This window comes from Halyomorpha halys, unplaced genomic scaffold, assembly GCF_000696795.3.
Source record: "Halyomorpha halys isolate HHAL.00 unplaced genomic scaffold, Hhal_1.1 Scaffold83.1, whole genome shotgun sequence".
NCBI lineage: Eukaryota > Metazoa > Arthropoda > Insecta > Hemiptera > Pentatomidae > Halyomorpha > Halyomorpha halys.
The window spans coordinates 929,322-938,225 of record NW_027115065.1 but is presented as its reverse complement, the minus strand read 5'-3'; the positions used below and the strand labels follow the sequence as shown (position 1 = coordinate 938,225).

At 31.9% G+C, this 8,904-nt stretch overlaps 1 long non-coding RNA gene across 1 annotated transcript in view; it reads left to right on the top strand.

Moving 5' to 3' along the window:
• LOC136796944 (uncharacterized) overlaps window positions 1–3,396 on the top strand; it is a 10,464-nt gene extending 7,068 nt beyond the window's left edge. Inside the window, exon 3 of the long non-coding RNA XR_010844738.1 lies at window positions 1,559–3,396. This is a non-coding gene — a long non-coding RNA (uncharacterized lncRNA). The remainder of the gene's footprint in view (window positions 1–1,558) is intronic.
• The last annotated feature ends 5,508 nt before the right edge of the window (window positions 3,397–8,904 follow it).

Sequence of the window (8,904 nt, the reverse complement as noted above, 5' to 3'; positions counted from 1 at the left end):
AAAAAAATAAAAATAGAAAAAACAAAATTAAAAATAAATAAATAAATAAAATAATCAAATCAAAAAATAAATAACATTTCACGAATATTAGCAAAATTAAATAAAATATAAATGGCGTTGATGACTAATGAAGTTTGGCGCCACTAAACAACCAAACAAACAAACAAACGTTATTTTTACTATATTTTTTCATGTATATTTTTATCACTTTAAAACGTTTAAATTATCTCCACCAACTATTCTCATTTGAAACCCGTAGGCTCCTAGTCACTTTTCTAATATTTCCCTACTTTGACTATTGCTGTATGGTACATTGGAGCACTGTGGGGATCTCGGGGCGAGTTTAAAACGTATGATAAATGAATGTGTACGATTCATCTGCAGGATCCCATGTGATGCCTTCGTTTCCCGTTTTTATGCAGAGTTGAAGTGGCTTTATCCTTTCTACCGTCGTAAGTATTTCCTGGCATCCTTCATTTTTCAAGTCATCCAATACCGCCGTCCTTCATACATCCCCGGTCTTCAGATTTGTACACCAGGGCCCACCGAACCGCTGCTTTCGATAGATCGTTCATTATCCGAGCCTCATCCTTATGGAACTCCATCCCTTCCAACATCCGTCGCTCCAATACCCTCCCTACCTTTAAATCCCGCCGGTTCAATCATTTCTTATCCATTCAGACCCCATAAAATTGTAAATTTATATAATTGTAAATATGTACATAAATTATTACATCATTCTTAATTATTTTTACATCATTTTCTTTTTTATTGTCCAACTGATTAAAGTGAGAAAGTAACTAATAATTATTTTTTATGACTATTTATATTTCTTTGTATTTTTGTTTAAGTATCTCTGAAGTTTCTCATCTCTCATCTGTCTATTTCTCTGAATTATTCTAAAGGGACTTGTCACAGAATAAATAAATTATTATTATCATATTTGATTTTATTTAATTCCAAGTACCCAGCTTCGAATCCTGCAGTGGTAGATAATTATTTATTCTGTTATACTTGTCGTGAGTAAACCCTGTTGGTTCTGGATCCCTCATGGGGTCCACCCGGCCTTATAAAGTGGGTATCCTTTATTAGGGAAAAATCTAGCGGTTAAGAAAGATCCTGAAAAAATCACCTCCTTGTACAACCGTTGTATATAACTAAAAATAGTTCCTTACGAACTACGGAACTCCTAACCCTTCATGGATTGTAACGGTTCACATTATTATTATTGCATTTAATTTCCTTATTCGGTGGATCTTTAATCTACATCATTGCCTCAGAGATCGATTTTAGTGTAATCGATGTAATTTTTCGATTTTTGTTTGTATATTCACATAAACAAAAGCATGTACATACACATACGCATACAAACTATTCAGTGGTGGTTCTATTACTCAAGAGTCATTAAAACGAGTGTTTCCGTTGAATACAAAGAATCGAAAGATCTCACTATCGATATAATTTTTACTACTTACTCCATAGACTTGACAATTTCATTTGTTTGTTTTTATTTTTTCATTAATTGAGGATATTGATTTACATTATATTTTCTTTCCAGATTCTCCAGTTCACTTACTCTGTTGCTACTGTGATGTCTGGAGTGACAGAATAAAGACTGATGGCTCTCTAGAAGTGATATATAAAAACATTAATAGTGTATTAGTTTTGTTCCAACACTAGTCAAAACTACCTCGGCGTATGCGTGACACAGGATTTGGAACCACAAATACAGTTCTGCGCAAGCGCCCACCAGTTCAATCATAGTTTTGATTCTTAATGGAACAAACCAAACAACCACTTTGAAACGATAAGTTTGAGATAAACATTAGACACCTTATACTGAAAGAACATTATGTCTGTAAATATTAGATTACACAAGTATTATTATAATTAAATTATACGTTTATTATGTTGATTTGTAAATTAAATTTTGTTCATTATTGTACATACAGTTCTATATTTTATTAAATATTATCTACAAATAGGTATAGAGAAAGGAAGACAGAAAGATATGTATACTGACCCCTAAATGTTCAATCTGATTGACAGTCAAACCAAAAGAAGGACGATCAGATTGATAGGGATAATACTAAGTAGTAGTAGGCTGTGAGATCTTTGGTAAATGATAGTCAAAAAAAGGTTTCTGTTTATTATGAATCGAAAAGGACCTTTCACAAGATCTTCACTGTTCGATATCTCATTCAGATATAAGAGTCAGTCGAACTGAAGAGGCCTTCCCGATTCAAGTTTCGCGTCCTAACACTATCCTCACCACATATGCCGATGACACATAAATGCTCGCAGTTAATAACAACCCTTTGATTGCATACCAAACTCTCCAGTCCCATATCACAGCCCTCGAAGAATGGTGTCATAATTGGAGGATTAAGATAAATTCCAACAAATCCCATCAAATCACTTTTACCCTCCGTCGTAAACCTACCGACTGCCTTACAGTTTCATTTAATAATGTTACTCTTACCCCTGTCGAACAGATCCGCTACCTTGGACCACGCCTGGACAAACGATTAACTTGGAATTCTCACACAAGATTGAAAAGACAGGAAACTGCTCGTCGATTGCGACTATTACAGCAGTTACTAGAAAAACTGTTTAAACCTCCAACTCATTACAAAAGACTGATCTTCATGACTGTAATAAGGCCAATCTGGACATATGGAGTTGAGCTTTAGGGCTCCACATAACCTCGTATCCAATCCTTACAACCGAAAAACCTTCGTAAAATCCTCAATACTTCTTACTTTGTCACAAATAAAATCATACATAAAGACCTTAATGTTCCCTATGTAACCGATCAAGCCCGAACCAGATACCACTCCTTCCATCATAAACTTCCTAACCACTCAAACCCCTTAGTTTCTAACCTTGCATCCTCTTCCATTCCTGACAATCCTCCGAGACGCCTGAAAAGAAGATGGCCACGAGACCTGCTAATGTAAAATTTCATTAGAGCGCTACCAATGGATAGTTTCTCTATACGCCTATAACACTCCATTTTAGCTAAGATCAAATTTACTGAATGTATTATATAATATACAGTTGTAAATTTCAATAAAGATATTAATAAAAAAAAATAAGGTTTTGTGTCAGTCTGGCTGGAATGATTATGGAATGTGTAGACGTCCTTTATTTATTATGTAATAAGTTAGTAAGAGCAAACTTAACCATGAAGATACAAGATAGTAATAACACTCTAAATACAAAATGGCCTCCGAAGTAACCTATAAATTAACATCATAATTTTTTTTTCTTACCTCCTAGAATAAAATAGATAAACAATTACATATATACAAAAAGAATGTTATGTACATATGCCGGCATATTTGAATTGCCTTGTTTTGCCGGAATGGCATTATAAGTATGGTTGCCGGGACCGTTGAAGGCGGTGTAAAAAGTGATGGCATTTGTTTGCCTAGAATGCTCACTAGGAGTTACTCAAAGTAATTACTCAAAGTGTAATAACATGATACATATTTCAATCTTATAAATAACATGGCGGAACAAACTTGACCTAACGGGTTAAATTGTCATGATAGCGATTACTTACTCATACATTTTTTTTTAATCCGGTTTTTATGTCTAACTAACTATCATAAAATATTATGCAATAAATACCCATGTAAAATTTTATTACAATATAAATAATTTGTTTATACAGCAAAATGTGTAATAAAAGCCTGTTTTTTATTTCTACATATTTTTTTTTTTTCAAAACATCAAATAGTTACAAATTTTTAAGCGATGTAGGTCCATCAAATCTGACTAGCCAATCACGCTGCAAGAGAAGCACTCGCGCTTCCGGGACGGGGCAAAGCAATTTTAACTCTATCATAAATGAGCAAACCTCTTGTAAAGGAAGTCAAAGATAAATGGCAATCTTTGGGGAATGAAAGCCCAGTGTGTAATTTAAAAATTATTAAAAAGGATGTCAAGCCCTGGGGTACCTCCAGTCGCAAATGCCGTAGAGAGGAGGTTGTACTGACTAGGCTGAGAATAGGTCACACGAGGCTCACCCACTCCTATCTTATTTCATAAGAAACGCCTCCGAACTGCCAGTATTGTAACAATAATCTGACAATAAGCCATATTTTCCAACAATGCCCATATTTCACACCACACCTCAAGACCTTAGGACTAAACTCAGATACTTCAAAAACCCGGTTCTAAAATCACAACATTTGCTGACAAAAATATAACATTGAACGGTTTAATAAAATAAAATAATCAAATTAAAAAATAAATAAAATTAAAGGAATATAAGCAAAATTAAATAAAATATAAATGGCGTTGATAACCAATGAAGTTTGGCGCCACTAAACAAAAACAAACAAACGAAAATCTGACCAGGAAAAATGTCATTTTCGAATTGTTATACATCGGCTCACTACTGTCTGATTGCGATGAGGATTTAGAAATTTTCTCAAATTGCATAAGAGTGTGTATGTGTAAAATTTCATGTTCCTGTACCTTATATATTTGAGGAGGCACAGATATCTGAAAGGCCGTTGTTGTTATGTCGGGAAAATATAGTACCGCGATGTTTGTTATGTTTGAACATTCTTGTTTGGCGGAGCAGAACTCGCGTTTCAAGATTTTCCCAGCTAACTGAAATAGGTTTACTGACACCTTGTTAATAAGACACTGTCATACTGCCCCACTGTCTCACTTTCGTGACAGTACTACCATGACAAAACTGTCATTGTGAAAAAGAACCTTAAAATAGTATAGCTATGTATAATTTCTATTTCAAAAATACTTATTTTAATCATGTCAAAAAAAAAAAAAGACTACAGAAATTACCATATCTTATAATTTTCAAGACAAAATATGATAATTGTACGAAAGTGCTCCTAAATTATTATTAATAATAAAATGAATCAAAACAAAGTTTGACACTAGAGGAAAGTGATGAATGATTCAGACAATAATAAAAAATATCAAAGCAGCCTGAACGATGAAGAGATTCATTTGATGATATGAACCTTATGATTATCCCTTAAAAGATTCTATGCATATTATCATCGTTTAACTATATAGTATAATTAACTATATAGTATCCTTTAACTTATAGTATTACTAGTACAAAATATTTTATATCATATTCAGAATTAAATAAAAATATTTTCTAATTTGTTGCAAAATAACTTTTATATTAAACAGCTTTCAATTTTGTAAAATAAAAAAAAAAAAATATGAATCTTTTTTTGGAGAGTATAATGTAAGTATAACTCCTATTTGATCTCTTCTTTTAGGTGTACTTCAGAGAAAAATACATTTATTCAATTAACACAATGTTGTAATCATCACAAACTAGATCTAGAGAGAGAGAAATATTTTATTTATCTATGCTGTCTAAATACATTAGGTTGCTATGTCACACATCATACTTTTCAATCCGTAATCGGACATATATAAATTACACATACATGGTATAATCAGAAAAAAAAGAGATACAATAATAGGATATAATAAACAATTTTTTTCACCCCTACAGTTTCCTTTTACAATCCATTTCGGTCTGTACAACAAATACAAATGTTTCATTCATTCCTATTTTTCTTTCTCATTTCTGCTCCTCCAATTTCACCCTTTCACAATTATTCAATTCACCCGATCAACAAATTCGCTCACCGGAATTCACCCTCCTAGATCCTCTTCAGTGACCCGCTAAACAAATTCACTATTAGACGGCAATGTAAGATCAGACCATCATTCATAGTCACAGCAGTAGACCAGTTTACCAAAAACAAACAAATAGATAAATTTTACGAGAATAAGACTAACACATTGATTAAAACGAAAATATAATTTTAAAAAAAACGGTTACAGGAAACACTTAAATGGATAAATAAGTTTTAAAAAAACACAAAAACCCAACAACTACAAGAACCCAAGAGGAGAAAAAAGTCAGTTATTTCACCCCAATATTTGATTACTTAATTAAAAATTATGTATAATTACTAATCAAAATTGATGAGTCTGCCAAGTGTAGGTAGAGGAAATAAAAAATGGCGATTCTTTCAAAACGTTAAAAATAATTATTTTTTTATTCGGAGCTCGATATCTTTACAACTACCAACAACAATAGAAAATCTAAGAGCGCATCATTTAAAATAGAATAAATTTGCTAAAATATGAGCCCTAAAAGAGTTATTTACGTTAAATAGTTCTCGAGATATACCTTTTTAAAAAGCAATATTTCATAAAAATGTAGTACAAAACGAACTGAAAGATCAGTAGTTAGTGAATTTATTTTGAAAAATCTATATTTCAAAAACTATTTGACGTACAGATGTTTATTAGCCCTCAAATTAAAGCTAGTTTAATGAGCTATAAATGAGTTTATGACGTTTATTTTCATAGGAGTAGTAGTTTACATGAAATTTGTTAAAATAAATTGATTTATAGTTGTTCGGATAAATTTTCATGTGCCAAATTTATATTCATATGTGAATATCATAAAAACTACTACCCCTACAAAGATAAGTGTCATAAACTACGTTATAGTAAGTTAAATTTCCTTTATTTTGAGTGTTGGCAGACATATGTGCGTCTTATGGATCTAGAGATATAATTCTTCAAAAATCCAGCATGTTATACGAACAACTAGAAATTAACAATTTGTAATTTTATTTTGTCAAAGATCATAAAAACTGCTTCTCCCAAAAATATAAACTTGTAAATTTAACTAGCCTTAATTTGAATGCTGGCAGACAGCTGTACGTCAAATGGTTTCTGAAATAAAGTTTTTCATAAATCAAACCTATTACAATATAAATCAATCTATTTTAGCAAATACCATGAAAACTACTATTCCTACGAAGGTAAATGTCATAGACTACTTTATTGTACAATTATTTAGCTTTGATTTGAGTGCCAATAGACATTTGTATGTCGAATGGTTATTGATATATAGATTTCTCAAATTAGATTCACTAACTTCTGATAGTTCAGTACATTTTCATGTAATGTTGATTTTATCTCGAGAACTATTGGACGTAAATAGCTCTATTATGGCTCATATTTTAGAAAATTTACTGTTCTTTAAACAATGTCCTTTTAGATTTTCTATGTTGTTGGCAGTTTTTTAAGATATAGAGCTCCAAATGAAAAATTAGTGTTTTTTAAGGTTCTGAAACAGCCGCCATTTTTTTCCCCTACCTATACTTGGCAGACTTATCAGTTTTGACTAGTAATTTCATTCAAGTAGTCAAAAATTGGGCTGAGATAACTGCCTTTTTTTCTTCCTGGCTCATTTACTATAAAATCAGCATTGACATTATGTCTTGACATAATCAAAGAAAATTTGATGATATCAAAAAATAAAAACTCTGTTAAATATATATAATTTATTTATTGTTATTTACAAGTGTAAAAAATATATACAACAAGTAAATTTTCTGTGAGAGATATAATGACATGATACAAACATGTGGAGAATCTACCCATTGATAAAACTCCAAAAAGATTTCTAGAGGAGAAGATCTCAAAGCCATCTATGGACACCTAGGAGGATTATTAGGTAATGAAGGAGAAGCCAGGTAAGAAACGAGTTGGTTTGGGTGGTTGGGAAGTTTATCTTGGAAGTATTGGTATCTGGTTCTGGCAAAATTAGCAACATATGGAACATTGAGGTCCTGATGGATGATTTGATTTGTGACAAAGTAAGGAGCATTAAGGATTTTGGACTGTAAGGATTGGATTCGGGAGGAATTTGATGGTTTAGTGAAGCCCCATAGCTCACCCCGTATGTCCAGATAGTCCTTAAAACAGTCATGTAGATCGGTCATATGTAATGGATTGGAAGTTTAGACCGTTTGCCTAGTAAATGTAATAGTCGGAATCAGCAAGCAGTTTCGTGTCTTTTCAGTCTTGTATAAAAATTCCATGTCAGTCGTTTGTCCAAATGTAGTCCTAAGGAACAGATCGATTCAACAGGAATAAGTGGGGTATACTTAAAAGATACTGGGGGGCAAGACTATGATTTACGAAGAAGAGTAAATATGATTTCAAATTAACCTAATTTTTTTTTTTCACTTTTTCATTTAATTTTAAAACTTCTAATTACAATTTATCTTCCACTGCTATCATTTACTTATCAACAATTAATAAATAGAGTTTAAGACTTAATGGATACAATTTATTTTATTTAAAAAATTAAATTATTCTACTGGAATCAGTATGAATTCATACTAATATTTTTAAGAAATGAAAAACGATTAAACACATAAATAATTAATGAGATGTGCAACAAAATAAAAATGTCTAAAATGCAAAAAGTTGTTAAGAGAGAAAGCATGAAGTATGGTATAGTCTTTGTAACAATTGAAAATGTAAAAAGCAACATACAGGTCCAGGTACAAGGTGAACATTTAGAGCTATTACGGTTTTATACTAAATATTACAGTTTTGAACTGCATATATCTTACACTTATCGCTAAGATTACATGAACACCTCAAAATAATCATTGTTTTTAGATGTTATACTGTTGAACTGGGACAGCAAAACGTTTCACCAGTAGACGCTAAGACAGACTAGAATAATGCAGCATGCCTGTTGCTTTGTTCTCAGCAATATCATAGTGTCACCATCTAACGTTTTATTTAAAAACCAAAATAATAAAACCTCTATAAAAAAAATGGAGCAGCATTTTAACAGGTTTAGGTTCGGTTTACTGTCACCTAATTTAACTGGAAAATACTACCCCAACAGAATAACTGTTACTATGAAATGAGCCTTAAGAGAAGGTTCCACAGTGACAGTGATAGTGGCATCTGTTGCAGGTCCCTAACATCATCTAAACTAATATTTTTTGTTGTACTATCAGATTAATTTGAAAGTTGGTGGTACAGAAGCTAAATGCGCTTGTGCAACAAACTATT